Below are 19,227 nucleotides of genomic sequence, written 5' to 3' on the forward strand. Positions count from 1 at the left end.
TCAGTGGACAGCGGTGGTCGGCGGCGGCGCTGGAACAAAGCTTGGCTGCGGCTGCTTGGTGAAAAAAAATGAGCGTCAGATGGGATAGGAGACAGAGGAGGGGCGCGGGCGCTATTTATGGGGAAGGATACTTGAGCGGCACGCCATTACGGCATTCGTGGCAGCGTCGGACTTCGGCTCGGGTGCGGAACGGAGTCCGGCTTTGCTACGACGAGAGGAAGGAGAAGCCTGACCAGCAGGCCCGGCTGGTCAGCGGTGGAGGGAGGCGCGCGGGCGTGGGAGCAGCTAGGCGCGCGGCTGGGCCGGTGAAACTTGGCTTCGGCCCAAGCAGAGAAGAGCGTGGGCCGGCGCTGGAGCAGGCCGAGTGGAGCACTGCGGGGAGAGAGGGACGCAGGCCGGCATGGGGAAGATGTGGGCCGCGGGCAGCAGCAGGCCTACGGGCCGAAAAGAGGAAGGAGGAGAGATTTTATTTTTTCCCCAATTTCTTTTCAAAGCAATTTTGAAGGCAAAATTCAAATCAAGTTCAAACTTGAGTTCAAATCAAACCATTCCGAAAATTAATATGCAGCAGCATGAATGCACATTCATTGTTGTTAACCTATATTCAATTTTAATTTGATAAACCTTATTATTCTTCCTAAATTTAAATGCTCACAAAAATGCTTAATAAATCAATTTTCCCTAGTTTCAATTGTTGTAAAATTTAGGGTGTTACAAATTTTAGCATTTGAGTAGCATCAAATTGTCATATACCATTTGTAAACACATCATCAGGTAAACATGAATAATGAATAGCAAAAATAAATAGTCAATAGTGATCGTCTATTCTGTAAATGTTCGAAGACCGCTTGTGTCCGTGAGCACGGCTGATATACTAGTTTTACACTCTGCAGAGGTTGTACACTTTCATTGTGAGTCATGATTACCCATATGCCTGAGCTTATAACTCCCAAAACACTTTTAAGGTGAGCAGACAAGGTACACTATGAAGTCTTTTAAAGGTTCGTCTAACAAGTTAGGGCCGCTAGGTTTCCAATTGCCAAGCAGATATAGGAACTTCCCTTTCGAATGACACAATTCCTTCTCGGCTATACACATAAGAGTAGAGGTTGTCCTATACCTGTCTCGGTAAGCCCCTCTAGCGCCATAAAAGTAATCACTAACAAGCTAGAAAATGTCCTCATACTTGACTAAAGCTAGAGCCATGTGGCCCTCACAGTTGTACTGTAAGTCCCGGATGATCACTTACAGATAAGTTCTTAAGGAGAGGATTCCGAAGCTTTTAGAAAGTAGCTAAATACTCCAGCCCCTTTTTATCAAGTTGGAAAAAAGTCATATTTTAATGTTTATTACATAAACCATTAGTCAAGTTACAAGATCATGGTTTCAGTTGAGCACTAGCATTAGCTATCCAATGTAATATCCCATAGGTGCCAAGGTATAAGTACAATTCTAGGAAATCCTTAATTATAGCAAGGAGGCACATGCATATGATTTAAGTGTATTAAGGTTAATAAGAAATAAGGATGGTCCCATGCTATACTTGACTTAAACTCTGATCTTCTTCAAGTCTAAACCTTTAATGAATTGCTTCTGGATTCACCACGTATAGCTCACCGACAGGACATGATCATAAAGCACCACACAAACATCCACATAGACATGCATAACATACAAATAAGACTAGATTAGAATAGTACACCAATCAACAAAAATGTTTGAAAACTAATCTATGTATTACTACGAACACACAGACGCGAAAAGCACGCTAATTGGAGCTACACTGTAACACCCCAGAAGAAAAAAACAACAAAAATCTTCTGGAGAATTACCACAGTTCAGCACAAAGAAAACAACCCAACATTAGAGTATGCGGAAGCAACAATAATCATAAAGATCAACTATAAAACATCTTTACTGATCACTAAATTGTCATAACTTATCCAACCAAAAACCAGATCCAACATGAAGCATATAGTTTGAACCAACTAAACCATGGTTACATATTATTATTATTACAACACATGTGTCCCACAAATTATTTGACTCCAAGGTGACGTGCACACGTGTTGCTACTCCCGTCCCAAGCATGCATCTTCCAGGCTCAAACACCTGAGGGGAAACAACGTGTGAGGTTTATGGAAAACCTCAGCAAGCAAACTGCCTTAACTGAGTTATTCAAATTATAGTTGATTAAATATCAAATTTAAAACATGATAGTAGATACATCCATTGTTTCATAGAACTGTAATGTAAATATATTAAAAGTACAAAGGTGAATGATGCAATGCAATGCAAATGCGAATGATGCCATGCAATACATATGTGAATGATGCAGTGCAATGCAAATGCGAATGATGCCATGCAATGCATATGTGAATGATGCAGTGCAATGCATGACTTCACTTCTACCCACACGTCCCAACAAGAGGGAGTGAGGGCTGCAACCACAAAGCTCATCAATGTGCGTTGTTGTACTGGTACTACCCGAACCAATTTGGCTACGGTTTCTTCAAATGCATATCAACGGGAAGAGTGCAAATGCAAATGTTGCATTGTGAGTAATTCATGTACTTCATAATTCAATAACAAAGCCAAAAGATATAAATCCATATACTTCAAGGTAACTTCAAATTTAGATTAAATGTCTAGTGCGAGATACTAAAAATTAAGTGGAGGCAATTCAAACAACCAAGCTAAAGCATGGGAACCACATCGTCACGTTTACTTGCCTTCACCGAAGATCAAAAGTGAGAGCTAAGCACGATCCGAAGGTGCACCACCTGCTCATAAGAACATCTCAGTACTAACACCATCGTACAATCTAAACAAATAACAAATTATATAATTAAAGCGTCCCAAACCCCCGTTTAAAACATCTACCATCTCGCTACCGATTGTGACAGCCGCACTGTCCCTTCTCTTTTTCATAGACAAACAACCATACATTAATAAATTACTAAAATCTACCAGATGATAGAAAACTCATTTATGTACAACTTTGGTATTATAATATTTGGCATTAGAGGTCTCCAAGATAGCATAAACATTGACTTAAGTTAACTGAACTTTTCTGTCAGTCAAAACAGGACAGCAAAGTTATAAAAATCATAACTGGAGACATACTGGTCCAAACAACGTGTTCTCTAACAATATGGAAAGATAAAGAAAAACTCTACAACTTTCATTTAGATACCAAGTTCAAATTCTTCCAGTAAAAAGGCCAAAAACGGATTAGATCTAAAACTATCCAGAAACTCGTCACTGGAAAACAGCCTACTTCACACGATCATATCTCCAAGAATACGGAGGCTATGGGCGTGATCTTGGCGTCAAAAGAAAGATAACGAATTCCTCTACAACTTTGTCCATAGTGGCAAAAATTATTGAGGCCAATAAAATGACCTAAAACAGCAGCAAAGTACTCCTGCTGGTCCTGCTCGTCAAAGTCGTACCCTTGATCTCCCATGAACTGCTCACCGTCTATACTCGATAACCACAGCAACATACAAGCATTCAGGAGCAATCATGCAAAACAAACAAGGCTATAGATTAGAACAGTACACCAACAGCAAAGAATCAAGATGAAAAGTTTGGAAAATGAATCTATGTCTCGCTACGAACACACAGACGCGAAGATCACGAAAATCGGATCTAAAACAGAAAAGTTATGGATTAAACAAGTTTTCCTATAGCCAATTAATAGATTAAATCTAATCTCAAATTTTGAAAGTTGGAAATCTACTTTACAGTAACATAAACATGTAGATCACATAATTATGAACCTAACGCAACTTGAATGGATCAAATCGGAGTTAAAACGAAGAAGTTATGGCTAAAACAAGTTGAATGGCAAAACTATAAATAATTGAAAACGTATTTCAATCCAACCGAACAAAAATACGCTTTCGAAAGAAAGAAAATAGAAACTGTGGAATACGCAAAGGATGGCGGGTTCTATTTTTGCATAATACAGGGACTCTTAAGTAAAACGGCCACGCGAAGGGGTATCCTTCGATTGAGGCTGTTGGATTAGATCTGTGCGGTTGAGATCCGATCTGGCGGGAAAAGAGAGAGAAAGGGGCGCCGGAACAGTGCCGACGGTGGCTTGGACAACGGCGGCGCCGTGGCCGACCTCTGGAGCTCTCTGTTCTCGCTCCATAGCGCACTATTTGACGAAACAAAAACGCCAGGAGAGAGAGAGAAGGGAACGGGGATCTCACCGGAACTGGAACACGCAAGCGGAAAGCAGCGATGGCGGCTCGGCGCTCGGTGGACAGCGGTGGTCGGCGGCGGTGCCGGAACGAAGCTCGGCTGTGGCTGCTTGGCGAAAAAATGGGCGCCAGATGGGATAGGAGACAGAGGAGGGGCGCGGGCGCTATTTATGGGGAAGGATACTTGAGCAGCACGCCATTACGGCATTCGTGGCAGCGTCGGACTTCGGCTCGGGTGCAGAACGGAGTCCGGCTTTGCTACGGCGAGAGGAAGGAGAAGCCTGACCAGCGGGCCCGGCTGGTCAGCGGTGGAGGGAGGCACGTGGGCGTGGGAGCAGCTGGGCGCGCGGCTGGGCCGGTGAAACTTGGCTTCGGCCCAAGCGGAGAAGAGCGTGGGCCGGCGCTGGAGCAGGCCGAGTGGAGCACTACGGGGAGAGAGGGATGCAGGCCGGCGCGGGGAAGATGTGGGCTGCGGGCAGCAGCAGGCCTACGGGCCGAAAAGAGGAAGGAGAGATTTTATTTTTTTTTCCAATTTCTTTTCAAAGCAATTTTGAAGGCAAAATTCAAATCAAGTTCAAACTTGAGTTCAAATCAAACCATTCCAAAAATTAATATGCAGCAGCATGAATGCACATTCATTGTTCTTAACCTATATTCAATTTTAATTTGATAAACCTTATTATTCTTCCTAAATTTAAATGCTCACAAAAATGCTTAATAAATCAATTTTCCCTAGTTTCAATTGTTGTAAAATTTAGGGTGTTACAATTCTACCCCCATTAAAATGAATCTCGTCCTCGAGATTCGGACAATGCTTACTCAAATAGCTGCGGGTATATTTTCCTCAGACCCTCTTCTCTTTCCCAAGTAGCCTCATCCTCGGTATACCGATTCCACTGAACCTTACACATCTTTATAATTCGGCTCCTTGTAACTCTTTCGGCCGTCTCCAAAATCCTTACCGGAAACTCCTCATATGTGAGATCCCCCTTAACTGTAAGATCTTCTAATGGTATCTGCTCCTCGGGTACATGCAAACACTTCTTAAGCTGAGACACATGGAACACATCATGTACACCTAACAAACTCTCAGGCAATTCCAACTAATAAGCTACCTCTCCACGTCTCTCTAAAATCTTGAAAGGTCCAATATACCTTGGGGCTAACTTCTCTTTCATGTTAAACCTTCTCACACTTCTCATAGGTGACACCTTCAAGTACGCATAATCACCTACTTCGAAAACCAATTCCCTTCTTCTAGTATCGGCATAGCTCTTCTGTCGAGACTGGGCCACTCTCAAGTTATCCCTGATCAACCTTACTTGCTCTTCTATGTCTCTCAAAACATCTGGTCCGAACACTTGAGTTTCCCTGGTTTGGTTCCAAAACAATGGGGTCCTACACTTTCATCCATACAAAGCTTCGAAAGGTGCCATATTGAGACTTTTCTGATAACTGTTGTTGTACAAGAACTCTGCATAAGGCAAACTCTTGTCGCAGCTTGTACCATACTGCAACGCACAAGCTCTCAACATATCCTCTAATATCTGATTAATTCTCTCAGTTTGCCCATCTGTCTGAGGATGATATGCTGTACTAAAATTCAACTTGGTTCCCAACGAACTATGTACTTGCTGCCAAAAATGAGATGTAAATTGGGTACCTCGATCAGACACAATTTTCTTGGGAACTCCATGTAGACAAATTATTCTCTCCATATATAACTGAGCTAACCTTGGTCCATTATAAGTAGTCTTGACCGGTATAAAGTGAGCAACTTTAGTTAACCGATCTACTATTACCCAGCTTCAATCATAACCCCTCTGAGTACGCGGTAACCCAACTATAAAATTCATACCAACTTCTTCCCACTTCCACTCAGGTATCTTCATTGGTTGTAGTAACCCTGCAGGTCTTTGATGTTCAGCTTTGACCCTCTGACATGTATCACATAAAGCCACATATTCGGCAACATCTCTTTTGAGTCCGTACCACCAATACTTCTCTTTTAAGTCCAAATACATCTTAGTACTTCTAGGATGAATAGAATAAGCAGACTCATGTGCCTCACGAAGAATTGCCTCACATATAGCCTTATCCTCAGGCACACATAGTCTTTTCCCAAACCAAAGAGTTCCATTGTCGTCCATACGGAAACCTGGTGCCTTACCAATCACTATGTTTTCCACTATCTCTTTCAACTTCGCATCCTGTAACTGTCCTTTATGTATTTCTTGCTCTAATTTAGGCTCCAACACCAACTCCACTGCATTAGTGACAAAGCCTAAATTTAGTCGCTCAAACTCTGCCACAACTCACTTGACATCGGTGTCGCTTGCACCTCATTGGCATAACTTTTCCAGCTAAGAGCATCGGCAACAACATTCGCCTTTCCAGGATGATAGTGTACCTCCAAATCATAATCTTTGATCAACTCTAACCATCGATGTTGCCTCATATTCAGATCTGTCTGAGTGAAAATGTACTTCAGACTTTTGTGATCAGTATAGATGTCACTCTTATGTCCAATGAGATAATGCCTCCATATCTTCAAAGCATGAACTACTGCTGCTAACTCCAAGTCATGAGTAGGATAATTTAACTCATGCTTTCTCAACTGCCGGGATGCATAAGCCACTACTCTGCCTTCTTGCATAAGAACACATCCAAGTCCTTGACGAGATGCATCACAATAGATCGAAAAGCTCTTATTCAGATCTGGCAAAAACCAATACTGGGGCTGTCGTCAACCTCTTCTTCAACTCTTCAAAGTTAGCCTGGCACTTCTCGGACCACACAAACTTAGCATTTTTCTCCAACAAAGCTATCATTGGCTTGGCAAGCTTAGAGAAACCTTCAATGAACCTTCTGTAGTATCCAGCTAATCCCAAGAAACTACAAATCTGTCCCACATTTGTTGGTGGCTTCCAATTCAATGCATCTTTCACCTTACCTGGATCTACTGCAATTCCACCATTAGAGACAACATGGCCAAGAAAAGAAACTTCCTTCAACCAGAATTCACACTTGCTTCGCTTAGCATACAACTTGTGTCCTCTGAGCTTCTGCAAGACCAACCTCAGATGTTCAGCATGCTCTTCTTCTGTTTTGAAGAATATCAATATATCATCGATGAATACCACCACAAACTTATCCAAAAACTCTATGAACACCTTGTTCATCATGTACATAAAGTAGGCAGGTGCATTGGTCAAACCAAATGACATAACAGTGTACTCATACAAACCATACCTCGTAGTAAAAGTTGTCTTGGGTATGTCTGTTGCACGAATCCTCAATTGATGGTAGCCAGAATGAAGATCAATCTTAGAGAAGACACAAGCACCTCTCAACTGATCAAACAAGTCATCAATTCTAGGCAATGGATACTTGTTCTTGATGGTAACCTCATTGAGCGATCGATAGTCAACACACATCCTCTGAGTACCATCCTTCTTGTCAACAAATATAACTGGTGCTCCCCAAGGGGACGAACTAGGATGAATAAAACTTTTCTCCTGTAACTTCGTAATTTGTTTCTTAAGTTCTTCTAATTCTTTAACCCCCATTCTATATGGACGCTTAGCTATAGGTGCAGTTCCAGGTAATAATTCAATAATAAACTCAATATCACGGTCAGGTGGCATACCTGGCAACTCATCGGGGAACACATCTGGAAATTCATCCACCACTGGGTCCTCCTTGTTGCCGCTATCATCAAGCTGGTTCACTGTGGCTGTCGGCTGTGCTTGTATTACAACATTAACACTGATTCTTTCTCCACTGGGTGCGGTCACAACAACTACCTTCTCTTTACACTGGATCACTGCTTGTTGTTGCTTCATCCATCCCATACCCAGAATCACATCTATACCAGATGCTCTCAACACAATAGGGCTCACTTTAAACTCTACCCCCCTTAAGGATAGACTAGTCAGAAGACAATGATATGAAGCTTGCATACTTCCACCCGGTGAGTTTACTAACATGGGATTTTGCATGGCACATAATTGTATGCTATGGTTTCTAACAAATGCTTGTGATATGAATGAATGCGAAGCTCCAGAATAAAAAAGAACAGTGGCAGGGGTTGAGTTGACATTGAATGTACCGAGCATGACTTCTGGTTCTGCAACCGCCGTCTCTATAGACACATGATTCACCTTCCCATACTGTGTTGGCTTCTGGTTGCTGTTTTGCTTCTGGGGGGTTTGCGGGTTGGGCTTCTCAGGGCAATTATAAGACAAGTGACCTTCTTTGCCACAATGGAAGCACTTGCTGGGGGTGCTAGGGGCACTAGTCTTCATATGAGTGTCGTTGGGCGCTCCCTGTCGTGGTGTCTTCTGACCACTCTGTTGCTGAGGACGTTGATTGGTATTCTGCTGCTGGTTCTGGTTGCGCTAAGGATACTGACCACGATTCCACTGACTGGGTGGTCCCTGGAACCTCTGTTGGAAGCCTTGCTGAGGGTTGGTACGTGGACGAGTATTGCTCCTAGAGGCCTGTCCCTAAAGCCTCCTCTTCTTGGCCTCCATCTCCTTGCGCTTGTTGTCAATAACAATAGCGCGATTTACCAGTGTCTGAAAATTGGGGTAGGTATTGGACATAAGCTGGAGCTGTAGACCATCATACAGACCTTTGAGAAAGCGGCGTTGCTTGTCAGCATCATTAGCCACTTCATTTAGAGCATAACGTGACAACTGAGCAAACTTGTCACGGTACTCAGCGATAGACATGGATCCCTGCTTCAGAGCTCTGAATTCCTCTTGCTTGAGCTCTATCAGTCCCTCTGGTATGTGATAAGATCTAAAATTCTCTTTGAACTCCTGCCAGGTGACAGGAGGAGCGTTGGCGGGACGTCCATACTCGAATGACTCCCACCAGTCCTGAGCTTCTCCCTAGAGCTGTCCTGAAGCGTACAACACTTTCTGCTGATTATCACATTGTGCTATGTTGAGCTGCCTCTCCACTGCATGAAGTCAATCATCTGCTTCCAATGGATCAGTGGCACGAGAGAACACCAGGGGACGACCCTTCAAGAATTCGCCACGCTTATCACGTGGTGCTCCGCCACCCTGTTGGTTCTGCTGATTCTGCACCAACGTTTGCATGAGCTGCGTCTGTACTACCAAGAGTTGTTCTATAGTCGATGGTGGTTATGGTGGATGTGGGGGAACACCTCCACGACCTCGGCCTCTTCCTCTTCCAGACATCTGTTATCAAGCATTCAAAATTCAGAAGTCCCCAAGTTAGAATACATTCTGAAAATTTTCTGGACGAGTCTCAACATCAGCAGCTCTGTAAAACAGTCATATCTCAAGTTCCAGAAATCCAAATAGGGTGTACTTTATATGGTTCGAAAGCTTAAGAAATTATCTACAACTTATATTCAGACCACAATCCCAGATTCTGTCGTTAGGTTACTCAAAAACAGGATACAACCGAATCTGTTTCCAGATTCCAGACTGTGCAGAAACTTTAACTTGAAACAGAGATATCTCACGAACCAGATCAGATATGGGGGTGATTCCAGAGGCATTAGAAAGATACTTAAGTCTAGTTATTCCCATAAAAATTTCATAATCTTTGGTCATGTAGATTTTAATTGGCATTAAGTTAAAGGCAGACTGCTCCAAGAAACAGATTCTGAGAGAACAAGATGTAACATACCCAACTATTCATTTATTGACCCAAATCTTTAATATTCTTAACTATGGAACTTGCGGACATACCCACAAAGTTCCAGCACACATTACAAAGATCCAACTCACATATAAACATAATAACAAATCAACTAAACACACCAATGCTCACACCGCACTAATAGACTCGACTAGACTCAACTCACTCGTTCTACTATCGTGTTATTACATAAAGAGGGACTCCAACATCTATGGGCGATACTTATGGGGAAGCTCCTCATACATCTTTGGCAAATTGAGGCACACCCTTTGTTCGTCTATCACCTGCCGGTGCCTCTTGATAGTTTCCTGCTGCGCCTTCAATTGATTCTCCAATCGGTGAATCTTTGACACAGACTCAAAGCCAAAGTGTACCATCGCTTCGGTGGTTGGATCCGTGCCCTGCGGGTCCATCATCGCCCATCCCAATTCTAGGTGTTGATGAGGGAGGAAACGATATTGATCATCCTTCATGTCCTTGAATTGGCGACCACGGAGGCCTATGCAAGCTTCAACGGCTGCATCTTCTATGCCGTCCTCCACGGTAGCACAGTGACCATGGTGTGCGTAGTTTGAATCCAGCTGATATGCACCTTTCTGTTCATCCTTGATGGTGATGCACACCCTAATCTTCCAGTAGGGGTCTTCAAGAGGGTGCGTATGCTCTTCGTAGGCATATTCTATAGCTACATCCCAGTCACTGTAGTAGGTCTGAAGCAGGCTCATGAGTCGGTGATGTGAGACAGAGAATTCACACCCCGGCTTATACCACACCTTTATTGTCCACCCAATGGCGGGATCGGCTCATCCTCTTCAACAATGTCTTCCTCTTCATTCTCAGACAGGTCGACGACCTCGACTTCTTGAGGTTCCTCCTGAGCGAGCTCAGGCGTAGATACTGGTGTTGGTGGATCGAATCCCTATTCCTGGGGTTCTTCCTCCTCAGGCTCCATGGACATACCTTGAGGCGGGTAGTACCCTCCAGTGCTGATGCGGGAAGTCTTGTGGGCACGAGGCATCTACAGAATTAGACTTAGTTAGATTAGGTTAGAAGCAATAATTTTCATAATAGAATAAGACAAAAGAAGCATAAAACTTTAGCAAATACCAAGGGTGAGATAGAAAGCATGAAATGAGTGAAGCAAAAGAAGCTAAAACAACCATTGCTAGCTAGGCTTGCGTCCTACAGTCATCACGGCTCTGATACCAATCAGTCACACCCAATTTTAAGGATAAAATGGGGTGCAAAACCTTATGTGCGCCCAGAGATCAGTCATACACATAAGCCGACAAATTATGAATAGCATCATCACCAATGTTTATTACATCACGAATAAGACAGAGTTATTACATAAGTATAGCGGAAATAATAAAAAGATCTCTCGCGGAAGCTCCATTTCACAGGGACATCGACTGGTTGACCACAAGTCTAGAAGTCCTCAGGAAATTCATCACACTCAAAGTCATCTGTTACCCATCCGGGATTTTTATTCAAATAATGAAAAAAAACAAGTGTAAGTACATGTCGTACTCAACAAGTGTAACATGGGGTTCATGAGGCTCAAAAGGCTAGACACAGGTTTAACAGCGTTCAGCTTTTTGTTGTCACAATTTTAGCTTATGAGTAGCATCAAGTTGTTTCAATTCCCATTGCAAAACACATGATCAAATGTAAACATGAATGATGAATAGCATAAACAGGTAATACTTCGTATTCAACTACTCCATAAGGGTTCCAAGGCTGCTCATGACCGTGAGCACGGCTGATATACTAGTTTTACCCTCTGCAGAGGTTGTACACTTTCACTGTGAGTCGTGATACCCATATGCCTAGGTTTATAACTCCCAAGAAGCAAGGATGATCCCATGCTATACTTGCCTTGAGCAAAGTACTCCCGCTAGTCCTGCTCGTCAAAGTCGTACCCTTGATCTCCCACGAACTGCTCACCGTCTATACTCGATAACCACAACAACATACAAGCATCCAGGAGCAATCATGCAAAGCAAACAAGGCTACAGATTAGTACAGTACACCAACAGCAAAGAATCAAGATGAAAAGTTTGGAAAACGAATCTACGTCTCGCTACGAACACATAGACGCGAAGATCACGAAAATCAGATCTAAAACAGAAAAGTTATGGATTAAATAAGTTTTCCTACAGCTAATTAATAGATTAAATCTAATCTCAAATTTTGAAAGTTGGAAAACTACTTTACAGTAACATAAACATGTAGATCACATAATTATGAACCTAACGCAACTTGAACGGATCAAATCGGAGTTAAAACGAAGAAGTTATGGCTAAAACAAATTGAATGGCAAAACTGTAAATAATTGAAAATGTATTTCAATCCAACCGAACGAAAATACACTTTCGAAAGAAAGAAAATAGAAACTATGGAATACGCAAAGGATGGCGGGTTCTATTTTTGCATAATACAGGGACTCTTAAGTAAAACGGCCACGCGAAGGGGTATCCTCCGATTGAGGCCGTTGGATTAGATCTGGGCGGTTGAGATCCGATCTGGCGGGAAAAGAGAGAGAAAGGGGCGCCGGAACAGTGCCGACGGTGGCTTGGACAACGGTGGCGCCATGGCCGGCCTCTGGAGCTCTCTGTTCTCGCTCCACAGCGCACTATTTGACGAAACAAAAACGCCAGGAGAGAGAGAAGGGAACGGGGATCTCACCGGAACTGGAACACGCAAGCGGAAAGCAGCGACGGCGGCTCGGTGCTCAGTGGACAGCGGTGGTCGGCGGCGGCGCTGGAACAAAGCTTGGCTGCGGCTGCTTGGTGAAAAAAAATGAGCGTCAGATGGGATAGGAGACAGAGGAGGGGCGCGGGCGCTATTTATGGGGAAGGATACTTGAGCGGCACGCCATTACGGCATTCGTGGCAGCGTCGGACTTCGGCTCGGGTGCGGAACGGAGTCCGGCTTTGCTACGACGAGAGGAAGGAGAAGCCTGACCAGCAGGCCCGGCTGGTCAGCGGTGGAGGGAGGCGCGCGGGCGTGGGAGCAGCTAGGCGCGCGGCTGGGCCGGTGAAACTTGGCTTCGGCCCAAGCAGAGAAGAGCGTGGGCCGGCGCTGGAGCAGGCCGAGTGGAGCACTGCGGGGAGAGAGGGACGCAGGCCGGCATGGGGAAGATGTGGGCCGCGGGCAGCAGCAGGCCTACGGGCCGAAAAGAGGAAGGAGGAGAGATTTTATTTTTTCCCCAATTTCTTTTCAAAGCAATTTTGAAGGCAAAATTCAAATCAAGTTCAAACTTGAGTTCAAATCAAACCATTCCGAAAATTAATATGCAGCAGCATGAATGCACATTCATTGTTGTTAACCTATATTCAATTTTAATTTGATAAACCTTATTATTCTTCCTAAATTTAAATGCTCACAAAAATGCTTAATAAATCAATTTTCCCTAGTTTCAATTGTTGTAAAATTTAGGGTGTTACAAATTTTAGCATTTGAGTAGCATCAAATTGTCATATACCATTTGTAAACACATCATCAGGTAAACATGAATAATGAATAGCAAAAATAAATAGTCAATAGTGATCGTCTATTCTGTAAATGTTCGAAGACCGCTTGTGTCCGTGAGCACGGCTGATATACTAGTTTTACACTCTGCAGAGGTTGTACACTTTCATTGTGAGTCATGATTACCCATATGCCTGAGCTTATAACTCCCAAAACACTTTTAAGGTGAGCAGACAAGGTACACTATGAAGTCTTTTAAAGGTTCGTCTAACAAGTTAGGGCCGCTAGGTTTCCAATTGCCAAGCAGATATAGGAACTTCCCTTTCGAATGACACAATTCCTTCTCGGCTATACACATAAGAGTAGAGGTTGTCCTATACCTGTCTCGGTAAGCCCCTCTAGCGCCATAAAAGTAATCACTAACAAGCTAGAAAATGTCCTCATACTTGACTAAAGCTAGAGCCATGTGGCCCTCACAGTTGTACTGTAAGTCCCGGATGATCACTTACAGATAAGTTCTTAAGGAGAGGATTCCGAAGCTTTTAGAAAGTAGCTAAATACTCCAGCCCCTTTTTATCAAGTTGGAAAAAAGTCATATTTTAATGTTTATTACATAAACCATTAGTCAAGTTACAAGATCATGGTTTCAGTTGAGCACTAGCATTAGCTATCCAATGTAATATCCCATAGGTGCCAAGGTATAAGTACAATTCTAGGAAATCCTTAATTATAGCAAGGAGGCACATGCATATGATTTAAGTGTATTAAGGTTAATAAGAAATAAGGATGGTCCCATGCTATACTTGACTTAAACTCTGATCTTCTTCAAGTCTAAACCTTTAATGAATTGCTTCTGGATTCACCACGTATAGCTCACCGACAGGACATGATCATAAAGCACCACACAAACATCCACATAGACATGCATAACATACAAATAAGACTAGATTAGAATAGTACACCAATCAACAAAAATGTTTGAAAACTAATCTATGTATTACTACGAACACACAGACGCGAAAAGCACGCTAATTGGAGCTACACTGTAACACCCCAGAAGAAAAAAACAACAAAAATCTTCTGGAGAATTACCACAGTTCAGCACAAAGAAAACAACCCAACATTAGAGTATGCGGAAGCAACAATAATCATAAAGATCAACTATAAAACATCTTTACTGATCACTAAATTGTCATAACTTATCCAACCAAAAACCAGATCCAACATGAAGCATATAGTTTGAACCAACTAAACCATGGTTACATATTATTATTATTACAACACATGTGTCCCACAAATTATTTGACTCCAAGGTGACGTGCACACGTGTTGCTACTCCCGTCCCAAGCATGCATCTTCCAGGCTCAAACACCTGAGGGGAAACAACGTGTGAGGTTTATGGAAAACCTCAGCAAGCAAACTGCCTTAACTGAGTTATTCAAATTATAGTTGATTAAATATCAAATTTAAAACATGATAGTAGATACATCCATTGTTTCATAGAACTGTAATGTAAATATATTAAAAGTACAAAGGTGAATGATGCAATGCAATGCAAATGCGAATGATGCCATGCAATACATATGTGAATGATGCAGTGCAATGCAAATGCGAATGATGCCATGCAATGCATATGTGAATGATGCAGTGCAATGCATGACTTCACTTCTACCCACACGTCCCAACAAGAGGGAGTGAGGGCTGCAACCACAAAGCTCATCAATGTGCGTTGTTGTACTGGTACTACCCGAACCAATTTGGCTACGGTTTCTTCAAATGCATATCAACGGGAAGAGTGCAAATGCAAATGTTGCATTGTGAGTAATTCATGTACTTCATAATTCAATAACAAAGCCAAAAGATATAAATCCATATACTTCAAGGTAACTTCAAATTTAGATTAAATGTCTAGTGCGAGATACTAAAAATTAAGTGGAGGCAATTCAAACAACCAAGCTAAAGCATGGGAACCACATCGTCACGTTTACTTGCCTTCACCGAAGATCAAAAGTGAGAGCTAAGCACGATCCGAAGGTGCACCACCTGCTCATAAGAACATCTCAGTACTAACACCATCGTACAATCTAAACAAATAACAAATTATATAATTAAAGCGTCCCAAACCCCCGTTTAAAACATCTACCATCTCGCTACCGATTGTGACAGCCGCACTGTCCCTTCTCTTTTTCATAGACAAACAACCATACATTAATAAATTACTAAAATCTACCAGATGATAGAAAACTCATTTATGTACAACTTTGGTATTATAATATTTGGCATTAGAGGTCTCCAAGATAGCATAAACATTGACTTAAGTTAACTGAACTTTTCTGTCAGTCAAAACAGGACAGCAAAGTTATAAAAATCATAACTGGAGACATACTGGTCCAAACAACGTGTTCTCTAACAATATGGAAAGATAAAGAAAAACTCTACAACTTTCATTTAGATACCAAGTTCAAATTCTTCCAGTAAAAAGGCCAAAAACGGATTAGATCTAAAACTATCCAGAAACTCGTCACTGGAAAACAGCCTACTTCACACGATCATATCTCCAAGAATACGGAGGCTATGGGCGTGATCTTGGCGTCAAAAGAAAGATAACGAATTCCTCTACAACTTTGTCCATAGTGGCAAAAATTATTGAGGCCAATAAAATGACCTAAAACAGCGATGAACAGAAACTGTCTAATCTGATGGGGTTTCCGAACGTGGGCGAGATTAACTTCGGGAATTACTCCATCTAAACTCCACTTAAAAACATGATTTGATCCATGGAACTTGGTCCAAACAAGGGGATAAAGGTTTGATGTCTTACCAAGAGAAACCGCAGCAAGCACGCCGACAAACCCTAGGCGATTCACTCCTTTCTTCTTCACCTCCCGGTCATCCTCGTCGCTGCGATAGGATCGTGGTTGGATTCCGGAGAAGAACGGCACGTCAACGGCGGCGCAAGCCCTAGGTCTCCTCTTACTCCTCTTCTCCCTTCGTTCTTTTTTCTCCCGTGCTAGAAGACAAGAGGCGGCGGCTGTTGGGCTGGCCAGGACGGTGGGGAAAAGGAAGGGGAAAGGACTACGATGCCGACCAGAGCAGGAGTCGGACCACAAAAGGTACGTAGCCGCGTGGTACTGTAGCTCCGTAATCACTGTAGCGTTTTTTTTATTTTCCCTTAAATCTTCCAAAATTCAAAGAGTCATGATCCGAACTCTAATCCAAGCACATGAGTAGTCAAATAAAAAGTATTTGACGATCTCTATTACTAATCTCCGTTCTTTCTGCGAGGAACGGATCAATAAGTCAAATTTTAGTCTCTCCTTAAAAATCGGTCAACCTCTGCTAGATAAGGAACTTGATCCAAATTAAAATTCATATTCATGACTTCCTCTTTTTTTTGTTTTACATACACTGAAAAAGAAACTACTACCAAGTTTTATATTATAAAAGAAAAGATTAGGCGCATGGTTTATTGAATGAAATAACTTGCCGGATATTAACTTAGTCATATTATATTTTTTAATTAAAATACCAAGTTCAATCTAGTTATATTTTATTTATAAATATTTAGAGAATGATTTATAAGCAAATAAACTTCTTTTATGAAAAAAGTAACATGTGAGTATCTAAACAAGTTAGGTATGACCTGTGTTTAAGCTGAGCAAATTATGAATTAAAAGCATATTCATGTTTCCATAAACCAAGCTGACAATTAATTATGAAACATCGAGATTGTCCTATATTGCTTTTAAATTGGAAAAGTATAGTTTGCATGCATACTTAAATTTAGTTTGTGAAGTTTTTAGAAATAGAAGGAACGGCTGATTATTGCACAACCACGAAGGAAGCATGGCATCAAGAGCTTAACCAAAATAAAGGTATACATGCTTGCATGGGTAATGACACTTGCAAGGCAACAGGTGAGATGGTAGTGACGTGCTTGCTTGTGTATGCCGTATAGAACATGATTGGCACATACCGATATACAGGGGCACGCGAATATGTAGGTAGCTTGGCAATTGGGCACAAAGAAGCGGCCAGGGAGGTTTACCGGAGAAACGTAGGAGATAGATGGAACCAGAGCATTATGTGGAGCGCTTACCGACGGCCGAGAAGCCGCGAGGATAACCGGCCAGCCGTGTTTGATGTAGAGGGTGACGAGATCAAGATGACGCTGGCGACCCAAAAGAACTGTGAACCTATGAACAAAAGAATACAAAACTTACTTTAAATAGAAATCAATTATCAGAAGTATCTTAGACGTAGACTTGGAGAAGCCTAGATCCGCCAAAGTACAAGTCGTAGAGGTAGCACCGACAGGCCGGTACTTCCTCCAAACTCTTTTCTCACTCTCTAACTCAATATTTTTATTTACAAGACTAAATCATATAGAGGACTAATCTTCTCTTGATGTCCTGATCTTAGATGAGAATATGAATTAGGGTTTCAGGATGGCTCTAGGGAGGGGGTAGAGGCTGCTATATATGGGGGCGCCTGGCACCCTTCCCCTCTTAGTTAGCCTCATTGGTACTAAACTTTCCACCATATCTCATTAAAATATACATGACCTCTATGGGCCAAATTCTGAATTAGGTCCAATTAATCCCGCAGCTCATGATGTGGAGTTTTTCTTTTATTTGCGAAATTTATATCTTTTCATTCCGAGCTCCAAATATAGCAAATAATATATCTATTTTGATCAGCTCGACGAGCTCTTCACAATGGTGCACTCCTATTCACCATTTGAGATAATTTTGTTCTGTAAAAAACTAAATATCCTACGAGACAAGTGAGAGCACCAAAACTCATGGATCTTGTTAGAATCAAACCCTATAACTATGTTTGGTGATAGAATTAAGTATATATGTAGGTTATGTTGATGGTTTATAATTGGTGTTAACGACCGTCAACAACCCCCTCCCTGAAGACATCTTGAAAACCCTAATTCATATCCCTCATTTAGATCAACACACACCAGGAGAAATAGGTCTGAAACTTTCCAACGTAGTAGATTAGTAGCTCGGGAGTGAGGATCGAGTTGGGCTAATGCTCAAGTTCCAGATCTAGTCTTGGAGGCTTGGGAAAGCCTTGTATCTTCACTTCTACATCTTGTAAGACTTATTATCAATTTATCATATTCTTATCTACAAGGCTATGCTTACTTTGAATATATGTCTTGCTTAGTTAAGGTTATCATTACTTTTGTATGCGGGTTCATAGAGCGCTTAGCTTGCTAGTTTACGGGTTAGGCTAAGTAGCCGAGCTTCGTGTAAGCATGATGCTTATACGATGCTCTGCCTATGAGTAGATCATGTTTCCTGGTTGTGTGGTAGCAGCGGGAGGTGATTGCCCTGTCTATCCTTTATAGTCCATACTGAATTGAGCAGGTTCTTAAATTATAGGACTGTAGTCGCGTCAATAGAGTTATCCTTCGTGATGCTCTATTATCTAAGCGCTGTCCTGAAGTGCACAAGAGTAGAGTTAGTCTTAGCTATAGTTGGGTGTATATATACTTTGACCATGTAATAAGAATATCATAGGAATCTACCTCACCCGTTGTTCTCCCGAGTTGACTAGTTTACATTATCTTAGTGATCTACCCCTTGAGTGTCATCATGCTTTATTCCTATCATTACATATTACCCCAGCTCTAGCCATGCTGGTATGTTGATCGATAGATATTCCTTTATTACTCAATAAGCCTTTATTCCATTGTTTCCCTATGGTAAAATATAAATAACGATACCTGGAATACTCTCGGTAAAATGCTACAATGGTATTCTGTACGCTTGCAGAATCCTTCATATTCTATTTGCGTTAATAAATATCAACAAGCATTTTTTGCGCTATTGCCGGAGAA

General features: G+C 42.0%; 1 long non-coding RNA gene across 1 annotated transcript; it reads right to left on the reverse strand.

The window, feature by feature from the left end:
* Positions 1-14,622: 14,622 nt before the first annotated feature.
* Positions 14,623-16,426, reverse strand: LOC136527107 (uncharacterized). Its single transcript, XR_010776675.1, has 3 exons — positions 16,192-16,426; positions 15,363-15,413; positions 14,623-14,742 (listed from the first exon to the last, which is right to left on the reverse strand). It is a non-coding gene; the product is annotated as an uncharacterized lncRNA (long non-coding RNA).
* Positions 16,427-19,227: the final 2,801 nt, after the last annotated feature.

The sequence above is a fragment of the Miscanthus floridulus genome, chromosome 19 (genome assembly GCF_019320115.1).
Source record: "Miscanthus floridulus cultivar M001 chromosome 19, ASM1932011v1, whole genome shotgun sequence".
In the NCBI taxonomy this organism is placed as follows: Eukaryota; Viridiplantae; Streptophyta; class Magnoliopsida; order Poales; family Poaceae; genus Miscanthus; species Miscanthus floridulus.